Here is a 13781-nt window from a genome sequence, read left to right on the forward strand (position 1 = left end):
AACAAAAGCCCAGGACCAGATGGCTTCACAGGCGAATTCTATCAAACATTTAGAGAAGGGCTAACACCTATCCTTCTTAAACTCTTCCAAAATATAGCAGAGGGAGGAACACTCCCAAACTCATTCTAGGAGGACACCATCACCCTGATAGCAAAACCAGACAAAGATAACACAAAGAAAGAAAACTACAGGCCAATATCACTGATGAATATAGATGCAAACATCCTCAACAAAATACTAGCAAACAGAATCCAACAGCACATTAAAAGGATCATACACCATGATCAACCAGGGTTTTTCCCAGGAAGGCAAGTATTCTTCAATATATGCAAATCAATCAACGTGATACACCATATTAACAAATTGAAGGAGAAAAACCATATGATCATCTCAATAGATGCAGAGAAAGCTTTTGACAAAATTCAACACTGATTTATGATAAAACCCTCCAGAAAGTAGGCATAGAGGGAACTTTCCTCAACATAAAAAAGGTCATATATGACAAACCCACAGCCAACATCATCCTCAATGGTGAAAAACCGAAACCATTTTCACTAAGATCAGGAACAAGACAAGGTTGCCCACTCTCACCACTATTATTCAACATAGTTTTGGAAGTTTTAGCGACAGCAATCAGAGAAGAAAAAGCAATAAAAGTAATCCAAATTGGAAAAGAAGAAGTAAAGCTGTCACTGTTTGCAGATGACATGATACTATAAATAGGAATCCTAAAGATGCTACCAGAAATCTGCTAGAGCTAATCAATGAATTTGGTAAAGTAGCAGGATACAAAATTAATGCACAGAAATCTCTTGCATTCCTATACACTAATAATGAAAAATCTGAAAGTGAAATTAAGAAAACACTCCCATTTACCATTGCAACAAAAAGAATAAAATATCTAGGAATAAACCTACCTAAGGAGACAAAAGACCTGTATGCAGAAAATTATAAGACACTGATGAAAGAAATTTAAGATGATACAAATAGATGGAGAGATACACCATGTTCTTGGATTGGAAGAATCAACATTGTGAAAATGATTCTACTACCCAAAGCAATCTACAGATTCAATGCAATCCCTTTCAAACTACCACTGGTATTTTTCACAGAACTAGAAGAATAAATGTCACAATTTGTATGGGAACACAAAAGACCCCGAATAGCCAAAGCAATTTTGAGAACGAAAAACGGAGCTGGAGGAATCAGGCTCCTTGACTTCAGACTATACTACAAAGCTACAGTACTCAAGACAGTATGGTACTGGCACAAAAACAGAAATAAAGATCAATGGAAGAGGATAGAAAGCCCACAGATAAACCCACACACATATGGTCACCTTAGCTTTGATAAAGGAGGCAAGAATATACAGTGGAGAAAAGCCAGCCTCTTCAATAAGTGGTGCTGGGAAAACGGAACAGCTACATGTAAAAGAATGAAATTAGAACACTCCCCAACACCACACACAAAAATAAACTCAAAATGTATTAAAGACCTAAATGTAAGGCCAGACACTATCAAACTCTTAAAGGAAAACATAGGCAGAGGACTCTATGACATAAATCATAGCAAGATCTTTTTGACCCAGCTCCTAGAGAAACGGAAATAAAAACAAAAATAAACAAATGGAACCTAATGAAAGTTAAAAGCTTTTGCACAGCAAAGGAAACCATAAACAAGACGAAAAGACAACCCTCAGGGGCTTCCCTGGTGACGCAGTGGTTGAGAGTCTGCCTGCCGATGCAGGGGACATGGGTTCGTGCCCCAGTCCAGGAAGATCCCACATGCTGCACAGCGGCTAGGCCTGTGAGCCATGGCCGCTGAGCCTGCGCATCTGGAGCCTGTGCTCTGCAACGGGAGAGGCCACAACAGTGATAGGCCAACATACCGCAATAAAAGAAAAAAGACAACCCTCAGATTGGGAGAAAATATTTGTAAATGAATCAACAGACAGAGGATTAATCTCCAAAATTTACAAACAGCTCATGCAGGTCAATATCAAAAAAACAAACAACCCAATCCAAAAATGGGCAGAAGACCAAAACAGACATTTCTCCAAAGAAGATATACAGATTGCCAGCAAACACATGAAAGAATGCTCAACATCATTAATCATTAGAGAAATGTAAATCAAAAATACAATGAGATATCATCTCACACCAGTCAGAATGGCCATCATCAAAATATCTACAAACAGTAAATGCTGGAGAGGGTGTGGAGAACAGGGAACCCTCTTGCACCGTTGGTGGGAATGTAAATTGGTGCAGCCACTATGGAGAACAGTATGGAGGTTCCTTAAAAAACTAAAAATAGAACTACTATATGACCCAGCAATCCCACTACTGAGCACATACCCTGAGAAAACCATAATTCAAAAAGAGTCATGCACCACAATGTTCATTGCAGCTCTATTTACAAAAGCCAGGATATGGAAGCAACCTAAGTGTCCATCGACAGGTGAATGGATAAAGAAGACGTGGCACATATATACAATGGAATATTACTGAGCCATAAAAGGAAACGAAATTGAGTTGTTTGTAGTGAGGTGGATGGACCTAGAGTCTGTTATACAGAGTGAAGTAAGTCAGAAAGAGAAAAACAAATACCGTATGCTAACACATATATATGGAATCTAAAAAAAACAAAAAAGAAAAAAAATTATCATGAAGAACCTAGGGGCAAGATGGGAATAAAGATGCAGACCTACTAGAGAATGTACTTGAGGACACAGGGAGGGGGAAGGGTAAGCTGGGACAAAGTGAGAGAGTGGCATGGACATATATACACTACCAAACGTAAAATAGATAGCTAGTGGGAAGCAGCTACATAGCACAGGGAGATCAGCTCGGTGCTTTGTGACCACCTAGAAGGGTGCAATAGGGAGGGTGGAGGGAGGGAGATGCAAGAGGCAAGAGATATGGGGACATATGTATATGTATAACTCATTCACTTTGTTATAATGCAGAAACTAACACACCATTGTAAAGCAATTATATTCCAATAAAGATGTTTAAAAAAAGAAAAGAAAAAATCATGCTTTCTCACTTTTATTGAAAATAAGTATATTGGAAAAAAAATTGATATATATACATATTAACTCTGTCTTCTGAAAACAGACTACATCTCCAGTTCTATCTTCTTCAATGAAACTATCACAAAAATTGACCATATGTTAGGTCACAAGGAAAACATAAGTAAATTTCCAAAATTTGCAAATAATAGAGATAAAACTTTATCATAATACTATAAAATTAGAACTTAGTGGCAAAACCAGAAAAATAAAATCTCTAAAATCCAGAAATTAAAATAAAACAAAACCCACCTCTTCCAAATTTTTCAAACAACTCTTAAATCAAAGAGGAAATTGAAATTTAAGAATTTATAAGAAATGATCATGAAAACACTATACATACTTCCTATAGGTTCCACATAAGCACTACTCAGAGGAAAAGATAAAGTCTTAAATATATGAATACATTAATAGACAAGAAAGGATAAAAATAAACCAATACTTTGCTCAAATCTAGACCCAAAAAAGAAAAATGAAAACCTAGTTAAAATGGCTAATTTCTAGGAAAATACAATCTGCAAAAACTGACTTAAGAATAAAAAAGTGGAGTCGTTGAAAAGCTGCTTTTCAAGGTTATCATCAGACTCAAATAGTTCTACGAGAAAATTTTATCAAACTTTTAAAGTATAGATTAATTCAGTGTAACTTACATTGTTCTAGAACACAACAAAGAGTTCTAAAAACTTTAAAATAAACATAATATTGGGCTTCCCTGGTGGCGCAGTGGTTGAGAGTCCACCTGCCGATGCAGGGGACATGGGTTCGTGCCCCGGTCCGGGAAGATCCCACATGCTGCGGAGCAGCTGGGCCCGTGAGCCATGGCCGCTGAGCCTGCGCGTCTGGAGCCTGTGCTCCGCAACGGGAGAGGCCACAACAGTGAGAGGCCCGCGCACCGCACAAAAAAAAGAAAACAAAACATAATATTGACACCAAAACCCAATAAGAATTGCCCCAAACAAGAAAACTGGAATAATCTTATTTATGAATATCAGGGCAAACCTGAAATATTTTAAGCACAGTGCAAAATATGAAGGTTCATACCAGGAATTTAAGAATGGTTCAGTATTCACTTATCTATGAATATGTGATTACATTAATAAAATATAAACAGGAAAATTATATGACCATCTTAATAAATGCTAAATAAACATTTGACAAAACTCGACACATTTTGATTCTAAAACTTTTGAAAATAAAAATAGATTAAAAAAATAGATGAAAACTTCTAAATGTGTTTAAAATTTATCTATCTCAACCACAAACCAGCAAGATACTTAGAAAACACTGTAAGCATTGTTACTAAAGACTCATCTAAGATAAGAAGGCCTATCATCATTATTATCTAACATTCATTGCCTTTGAGAGGTGTTAGGTAATACAGAAGATAAAAAAGAAAACAGGAGTATAAATATTTTAAAGTTGGCAAAATAATCACTTTGAAGTGACCATATTGAGAAACTCAAGAGAATCAACTGAAAACTTACTACAAACAAAAAGAAAAACCAATAAGATAGTGGGCATTAAATTAACAGACAGAAATAACTGTCATAAATACAGACAGTAATCAGAAGACCTCATATACAAGTGACAAAAATAGTTAAGATATCAAGGAATAAACTTAATAAGAAACAAGCAAGCTAAACTTTAAAATGCTCCCAAGAAACACAAAAGAAGATTGAAATGAATGGAAAGGTACCAAGTTCTTGGAGAGGAAGAAAACATTGTGAAGATCTCAGTTTTCTTCCAAGTGAACCTTTGAATTTCTTACTTCGAACCCCAGAAAACACAGGGAATTTTTTTTGCGTTAGCAAGTTGATTTAAAGTTCATAGGAAGAGAAACAAACATGAATAGCTAGGAAATATCTGAAAAAGAGCAATGAGGGAATACTAATTAGCCCTGTCAGATATTAAAACATAAAGTAAAACAGTTTATTACAAGGGTATGAATCGATAGAAATAGAATAACAAGTCCAGAAACATCAATAGAAGTAATATGGTAATTAAGTATGCGCTAAAGTGGCCATCTCATATCATTTCAGAAAAAAATATTACTCAAAATAATTTAAGACAACTGGGTAACAACCTTAACATAAACTTGGATTTATTGCTCAAAACTTATACCACAATAATTTCCAAATGAATGAAAGATTTAAATGGAAAAAATTATACCATATTATAAACTATTTAAAATTATTATCTTGGATTGGGAATGCCTTTCTAAATAGGACACAGTACCCAGAAGCCTTAAAAGAGAAGATTGATAAAACAGCTGTGTAAAAAAATAAATAAATAAAAAGTCTGAGTGGCTTATCCCACCAAAATCTAGGTCCAAAGATAAACAAAAAATGTTTTAGAATGTATGAAGTCATATCACTAACAGAGCTAGTTAATATATAAAGAGCTACAAATGCATAAAACAAATTCAACATCCTTGTTTCAAATAAAATGGGCAAAGGAATTGAACAGATAATTCACACCAAAAGAAATCCAAAGGACTCATGAAACCACGTTACCCTCCTCACTAAAATGAAATGTAACTTAAAACTACTCTGTGATAACAGTTTTCACTCATCAGATTCAAAAATTTCAAATACTTTCTTCACATGAATGTGGGGAAATAGACATTCTATTCACACATCACTGCTGGCAATGTTAATTTCTGGAATCTTGATTGAAGACCATTTTGGCAATATTCATCAAAACTAGAATTGTATTTTCTTTTTGACTTAGTAATTCCATGTCTGGGAATTTATCCTAAAGATAATAGTGATAAGAATACCAGTAAGAGTAGTAGCAGCAACTAATACTTACAGCATTTACTGTATGTCAGGCGCTTTTCCAAGTAGTCTGCATAGGCTGATTCACTGAATCTTCACAATAACCTGAGTTCTTACTGGTAAGGAACCTGAGGCACAGAGAAGTTGAGTAACAGGCTCAAGGACACACAGCTGCTGGGGTTTGAAGCCTGGTGGAGCCAGGCTTCAAACCCCAGCAGTATATCTCCAGAATCCAGGCACTTGCTTGTGACTTCTCAAGATATGCTTGGACGTAAGAGAAATACAAAGTGAACTAGGCTTTTCAAAACAGTATTGTTTGGGATAGGAAACAACTGGAAATAATCCAGTATCCATTAATAAAGCCTTGGTTAAATGATTACATCCACATAATGTAATACCATTCAGATGTTAAAAAAAAAAAAGAAACTCTATGAATTGATATGGAAAGGTCTCCAAAATAAATATTAAATAAAAATCAAGGTGAAAAACAGTATGTATTGCATGCCATCATTTGTGTACAAATGGGGAAAAGAATGAATATAATATATTTAATCTCTTTGTATGTTTAAAATATCTCTGAAAGAAGACACATGAACACACACACACATCCCCCTAACAAATTAGATGTCTGTGACAGTAGAACTGTGTGGCTGAGGGGCAAGAGTGAGGAGATTTCTTTGAATAACTCTTTTCTACATTTTGAATTTTGATCCATGTGTTACCTATTCAAAAATTAAATAATAATAATAATAAAAGAATGGTATGGACCCTCCTCAGGGTCTGTGTCACAGAGGAACAAATTGTGGCAAGGGTGAACAAAGGTGACAAATGCCTCCTTGCAGCAAATTCCTAAGAACGACTACAGAAGAATGCATACAACACATTTAATAAACACTTAAAGAAATAGAAAAATCATAGAATTGGTTATTAGCAGAATGGAGATAAGAACAAATTTTTTCAGCTCCTAATATAGTCCCCTTTCCAGTACATCACCCATCACTCTTATTTTTCCCATAGCTAAAATGACTTCAAAGGTGGTGTTCTATATACTCCAAAGATAGTAGAGATTATATTTTCAAAAAGGGGCTGGTCTGGCGTATAACACACAGTGAGAGATCTCTCTGGTCCAGGATGATGCCCTAGTAATGAAGTATTCCTCAAAGCACACATGAAGACATTTATCAGTTAGTGGTCTTTAAGCCTTTCTGCTCACCTGCACATTTTTAAGTTTATATACAAAATGTTTTATCATAAATTTAAATGTTTTTGGTAAAATGAAATGAGTTTTGACTGTGATCAGAATGCACACCTCATGACATGATTTGGTAAAATCAGTTCTAACTATCTTATTTAAGACATAAGGACCCCTGAATCTGAAAGAAGTCATTTAACATTTTATCCATGAGTTTTAATCCAATGTGTCTTAATAGATTGGTTTTTGTAAAATAGTCTATATATTTAAAAGAATTCATATAATTAACCAATACTCTTTTGGGTGTTCTGAACTCAGAGTGTCCCTAGACAGGCCAGTTTGATCCTTAAGGGAAAATAAGTAAAAAGGGATTTAAATGACTAGAATGCTTTGAATAGATTTTAAAGGAGGCCTCCTTGACCCAGTATTTTGAATGATCTCTGTGATTGGTATCCAGAAGGTTTTATACTCTGGGGGAATTCATAAGAGGAAGATGTAGGATGTATTTTGGGATTTTTTATTTTTATTTTTGCAAAGTGGGAAAGCTTATTTTCTCAGCTAGTTTTGAGAAAGAGTACTTGTGGAAGATGAGGATAGAAAATGTATTCCTTTGCTAAAAGCAGTCAATTCAAGCGGCATATCCCTTGCAATGACTGTGTATTCTTGCTTATACCATTTTGGAAAAACATGCCAAACCACAGACATCAACCTACCTTCTTATTTTAGCTTGACTTTGATGAAAACAAACTAAAAAAGATGCTCACCTAGAGGGAACATTCAAAAGAGATATAAGAATTCTGTAACATGAGCCCACGTGTGATGAGTCTCCTAATCTTCAACTCACTCCCTTGGTTGTCCTTGATGATGCTGTTACAAGGCTGCCCTGTTCTACAGACACTAAATACATCAGGAAAGATTCTCATGTTAGACCAAAAAAAAAAACTAAAAAGCAAAAGACTGTCCATCATAGATTCTGTATGTGAGGGCAGTTGCGATATTTTAGGCTGTTTTGAAGTTGTAGAAAAGAGAACTGAATGCTATGCACTTCTTTACAACATTTGCTCCAAACTTGAACCAGGAAGGGAAAAGAGATATTCTCCCTTAGGTTCTGTTTAAGTTGTTCCTGAGTACTAGTTACCTCTGTATTGATAATTGCTAAATACTGAGTGCACATTACGTATCATACAATGTGGTAGGCACTTTACATAGATCATCACACTTAATCTGCACAGCTATTCTTTGAAGGTGGGAATTGCTATCCAGATTTTCCCGATTGGAAGATTACTTATGGTTTAGCTGGTTAAGTAACTTGCTCAAAGGCACAGAGCTAGTGCACCAGAGTTCTGAATCCAGATCACCTGCCTCCATGTGCTCTAAATGAATTGTTAGGCAAGTATTTCTTGCAATCACCCACTGCTTTTGGATTTTAATACAGGTACACATTTCCTTGCCCTAGTTTGTTACAGAGCAAGTGCCTCTAGGGGAGGCTTTCCATTACTTTTGTTTTTCCATAGTAAGCACTTCAATAACTGGGTAAGAAGTTAATTGATAGCAGCCCTACAAGATTTTAAATGGTTATAGGTCATCATCATTGTTAATAAGATTATAAAATAGCCCTCGCTCACCCCTTTAGGTTAGGGTTTACTTTCTACTTGTTTCATTCAAATTTTTTCATTAATTACTTTTTTAAAAAGATTTATCTATTTATTTTTATGGCTGCATTGGGTCTTAGTTGCAGCACATGGAATCTTTGTTGAGGCATGTGGGATCTTTCATTGTGGCGTGCAGGCTCTTTTTTGTGGCACATGGGCTTCTCTAGTTGTGGCGCACAGGCTCCAGGGTGCATGGGCTCTGTAGTTGTGGTGCAGGCTCTCTAATTGAGGTGTGCCAGCTCAGTAGTAGTTGTGGTGTGCAGGTTTAGTTGCTCTGTGGCATGTGGGATCTTAGTTTCCTGACCAGGGATCAAACCTGCATCCTCTGCATTGTAAGGCGGATTCTTTACCACTGGAACACCAGGGAAGTCCCTTCATTAATTTCTGATAATTGAGAACTAGTTAGAATGAAACACGTTTCTCTGTACTTTCACATTAGTGTAGTTGACCTGTGATTGGTCTTCTATACCACACAACTGGTCTCTATTGAGAGAGAAAGGATTCTGAAGCAGGTAAGCCTTAGGAGACATTAGAGATGGTGTTGGCTAAGGCCTAAGTAAGTGCAGGAAGCTACGTATAACGATGAGTAAACCTATCTGCTCTGAGGATCTGATGGTACTTTCAGACTTTTCCCTAAGAAAACCTGACAAATCCAAACCATCTTATAAATGCCTCATAAAAAATAGCATTAAGTTACAGTGAAACCTAGTTTTACTTTGAATTCCTAAAGAATTCTGCAGTTGACACTTTTGGGTTTTTAAGGATATTCAATCACTATATTTTCTTGAAAACTTCCTTGGCTTTTTGTAACCTTTCAGAATACATTTCACCCAGCCAAGTTTTATATTGTTATTTTACCGTGTCCTTCCCATCTCAGTGAAACTTCCAGAGCTAGTCTCAACTTACTTTCTCGCCTCTCATTCTTTCCTCAAACTCCAGAAAACTGGCTTCAGCATTTATTCTGAATGTGCTCTTGAAAAGGTCAGGAGATGTGGATATTTTAAAGACCAGGTTCGTTGAATCCCTGTAGCGTCTGGAATTGTTGGTTACTGAGCTCTGGAGCCTGATAGCCTGTGTTTGATTCCAGCTCCCCTGCTTACCAGCTACATGGATGTGGGCCATCTACTCAACCATCCTGGGCTTCACTCTCCTTATGTGTGGAATGGGGGTAACAGTAGTACCACATTGCTCTTGATGAAGAACACAGCAACTGCTCTGGTTTCCTTTTACTTCTGTGACCCTTCTCCATCACCCCTTAAATGATTATTCTCCAAGATTCCTTCCTTGGTCCAATGCTCTTTTTCCCCTCTTGAGTGATCTAATACAGAATCATTATTCTATTGAATGTTCCAATGCAAAAGTCACTGGCTGCTGATCATTCCCAAATCTCCATCTCCAGGCATCTTCTTGAGTTTCAGATTGAAATCATCACCACCTCTCCCACTCTGCATATACCTCTCCCACTTATTATATTCTGATTACAATTAATGGTATTGTCATCCAGTCACACAACCACACAAAACTAGTCATATTAAATTTCTCATTCTCACTCTAACCAATAAAGCACTATAATTTTACCTCCTAAATATTTCCTGAATTTGTCCTTTCTCCATCCCTATTATTATATTAGTTTAAGCTTTAAGCTTGTTTCCAATCTTTGCCCCCCCCACCCCTTAAATCTACTCTCTACTTTTTAGCCAGTGATTTATATAGAACCCCAAACTGACCACACTACAAGCCTCAGCATACTAAGGAACATAAATTAAGTCCAAGTTACTTAGGAAAGTATGTAGTGCCCTCTATTACCTGGCTCCTGCAACCTTTCCAACTTTTCCTGCCAACTTCCACCTCATATGAGCAATTCTGAACACTGAGCTAGGCTAGTACCCTGGTATAATGTTCAGTTTTTATTATGCCATGCTACAATGACCTATTTCTGACTCTGCCACTGGCCATTTTCCAAGGCAGGGACTTTCTCACTTATCTTTGTGCTTCAAATGCCCAACATAGTGCCTGGAGTAGAGCAGGCACTCAAGTGTTTACTGAACTGCAGACTTTTCTTCTTGAGGGAAGTATAACAACATAATTCAACAAGTACTGGTCATTTTCATAGATTTCCCCCCCAAATTTTCCCTCAAATTCCTAGGGAACGTTAAATTTTTTTTTTTTTTTTTCTATTTCCACCCTAGGTTTCTTCATTTACATTTACTGGGCAGTGAATGATTTAGTATGGAAGTTCTCACACCAACAGTTATGTTTATGCAACGTCTTTAGCAACATAATTTTGCAGGTGACTCAAAGCACCCAAGGTGAATGAATGAGTTCAAACACTGACATGCATACCTGCTTCCATCAGTGATTTGAACCCTAGGAATACACTAACATATACAAATGTGGAAATGTAGCACTGAATAACACATAGCAGCATTTCTAGTGACTATAATCATGTTAGTGACGATTGAGAAAAACAAGAAAAGCAGGGGAAAAAAGTTTCACATAACGTTAGATACCCTGTGACAAATTTATTTTTTAATTTAGGTAAACATAATAGTCCTTTCTGTTAAAAAAACAATTGAATCAAATATTATCCAAATTACCTAAGGGGGAGATGATTAAATAATACGCACACATTTAAAATTTATTTTCAAAAGGATTTAACATAGGCAAATAAAGTATCCAAAAAAGGTAGGATGGCCACAACCTAAAAACATCTAAGTGTAAGAATGTAAGCAACTTGGGCAGTGGAAAAATTGATCCTTGTACAACAGAGGTTTGAACGGCAAAGGTCCACTTAAATGTGGATTTTTTTCAATAAATATAGTACTACACAATCTGCAGTTGGTTGAATGCACGATGCAGAACTGTGGATACTGAGGGCCAACTATGGGACTTGAGCATCCTTGGATTTTGGTAACCACACAGGTCCTGGAACCAACCCTCTGCGGATACCAATGGACGACTGTAGATGAACTTCCAACTGCACAGAGGGTCAGAAATCCTAACCCCCACATTGTTCAAAGGTCAACTGTATATAGAAATTATTTTAAATGCTTTCCCTCAGCACGAATTTATTTAACTCTATTCCAGTTGGACATGATGAGAAGGAAGATATTTCTACCTCTAACCCTCTTGAAGTTCTTGTGGCTGGACTAATAATAAAATTAACATAAGACAGATTAACAAGAGAAAAAGAAATTAAGATTTTAATTTGTACACACTGAGGTTTCACAGAAATGGAACCTAGCCAAAGGAGGCAGCATTTATACTTTTTAGACAAAATAAAAAAAAAATTGTGAGGAATTAACAGGATAAAGAAACTTAGGATTTGGGCACTTAATTAGTGAAAACTCTAAATAGAGTTTGGGCTTGGGGTAGTAAATTAAAGAAGTTACAAGGTTTGTTTATACAGACTTCTCAACCCGAATTCCGTATCTCCAACAATAAGGGTGTCCTTCTATCTCCAGGTGCAGGGAGTGTACCTTTCACATGAGAGACTTACTTCTTGCTTTCAGTGAGAAGGAAAGGAGGGTCAGAGTGTCCCTCTGGCATTGGCCATTTCTTAACTAACTTTAATTCAAAAATAGTCAGTATGCCATTGTGGTGTACTTTGGGGGTGGCCTGTCTGGAGCCCCAACAGACACTAGCTCAGCTTGGATCCAGAACAAGAAATGAAAATGATAGTGGCATACCTCTGATAATTTTCATAGAGACGGTTGACATCCTGTTCTAGTTACTGAGAGAGGAGGAAACAAAGCACTAACGAAAGATACTGTCTCAGTCTATCTGTTTAAGAAATAATATTTTAAGAGTCCATATATCAAAAATTCCCTCCTAAAAATTTTGTTTCTTGTTTCTCCAAGAAATTCCCACATTCCCTATGCCAGTAAGTCATTATTTTCCACAAGTAAAGTTATGAATGTGTATAAAATCAACACTCTATGGGCTTCCCTGGTGGCGCAGTGATTGAGAGTCCGCCTGCCGATGCAGGGGACGCGGGTTCGTGCCCCGGTCCAGGAAGATCCCACATGCCGCGGAGTGGCTGGGCCCTTGAGCCATAGCCGCTGAGCCTGCGCATCCGGAGCCTGTGCTCCGCAATGGGAGAGGCCACAACAGGGAGAGGCCCGCATACCGCAAAAAAAAAAAAAAAGAAAGAAAAAAAATCAACACTCTAACAACCTAAGAAGTTTATTTTAGTATAACAAAACTAACCAGTGACTTGAAATATCCTCTTTCTAGAGAACTTAATATATGTCAAAGAAAAGAAACTAAAAGACAATTCTTTTACGGGTTTATAATGTGAAAAAAAAGTTCTCATTTGAAGCAGAAAATAAAGTGCATTGTGAAGAAATGTATATTTGTTTTCTTATACATGCTCATGTATGAAAAGTAATCACATGAAAATCACATATGAAAAGTAATTCACTAACCATAAAAATAAATCAAAATTATATGTGTCAAAAGAATGAAACATATTAAGTATATTGTGGAGTCTGAGGCTAGAAAACAGACTAAAGCAAATGCTAAGGTATGTGTTAAAACATTCTAAGATATCATTTTAAGATACGAAAACTTGACAATTTTATTTCTAACAGAAAACTCCTATACATACTAAACACATTTAACAGCATAAAGCAAAGAGACGAATACTTAACAACTTTCAAGACAGAACTTAAAATCTTTAATTAAGTAAAAGTATGTTAAATTGTCTTCAAGTTTGAACATTTTAGAATGGTAAATGCCAATCAAAAAATCTAATAAACAGGTAAAAGTAACAAAATGATCAAGGCTCTTTTCAGCAATCAAAAGAATGTGTTTATCTCAACAGCAAACAGAATTATTTTTAATGGTAAGCCGTGAGTTGATTCTTTACTCTAAAAAGCCCAATTTAGTAGGAAAAGGAAATACTATTTCTTTTTACAAACATATATTTATATTTTCAATTCACTTCATTCAAAATGTCGCTCATTCTTAGGAAGAATGGAGAAACAAATAAATAAAAAAGCCCCCTAAACGATCAGGGCCATTAATGGATCTTTGCCTAACACAACTGTGCAGCAACAGCTACACCTAGGGACCAGGGATAAGTAGTG

The sequence above is a fragment of the Phocoena sinus genome, chromosome 13 (assembly GCF_008692025.1).
Source record: "Phocoena sinus isolate mPhoSin1 chromosome 13, mPhoSin1.pri, whole genome shotgun sequence".
NCBI classification, from domain to species: Eukaryota; Metazoa; Chordata; class Mammalia; order Artiodactyla; family Phocoenidae; genus Phocoena; species Phocoena sinus.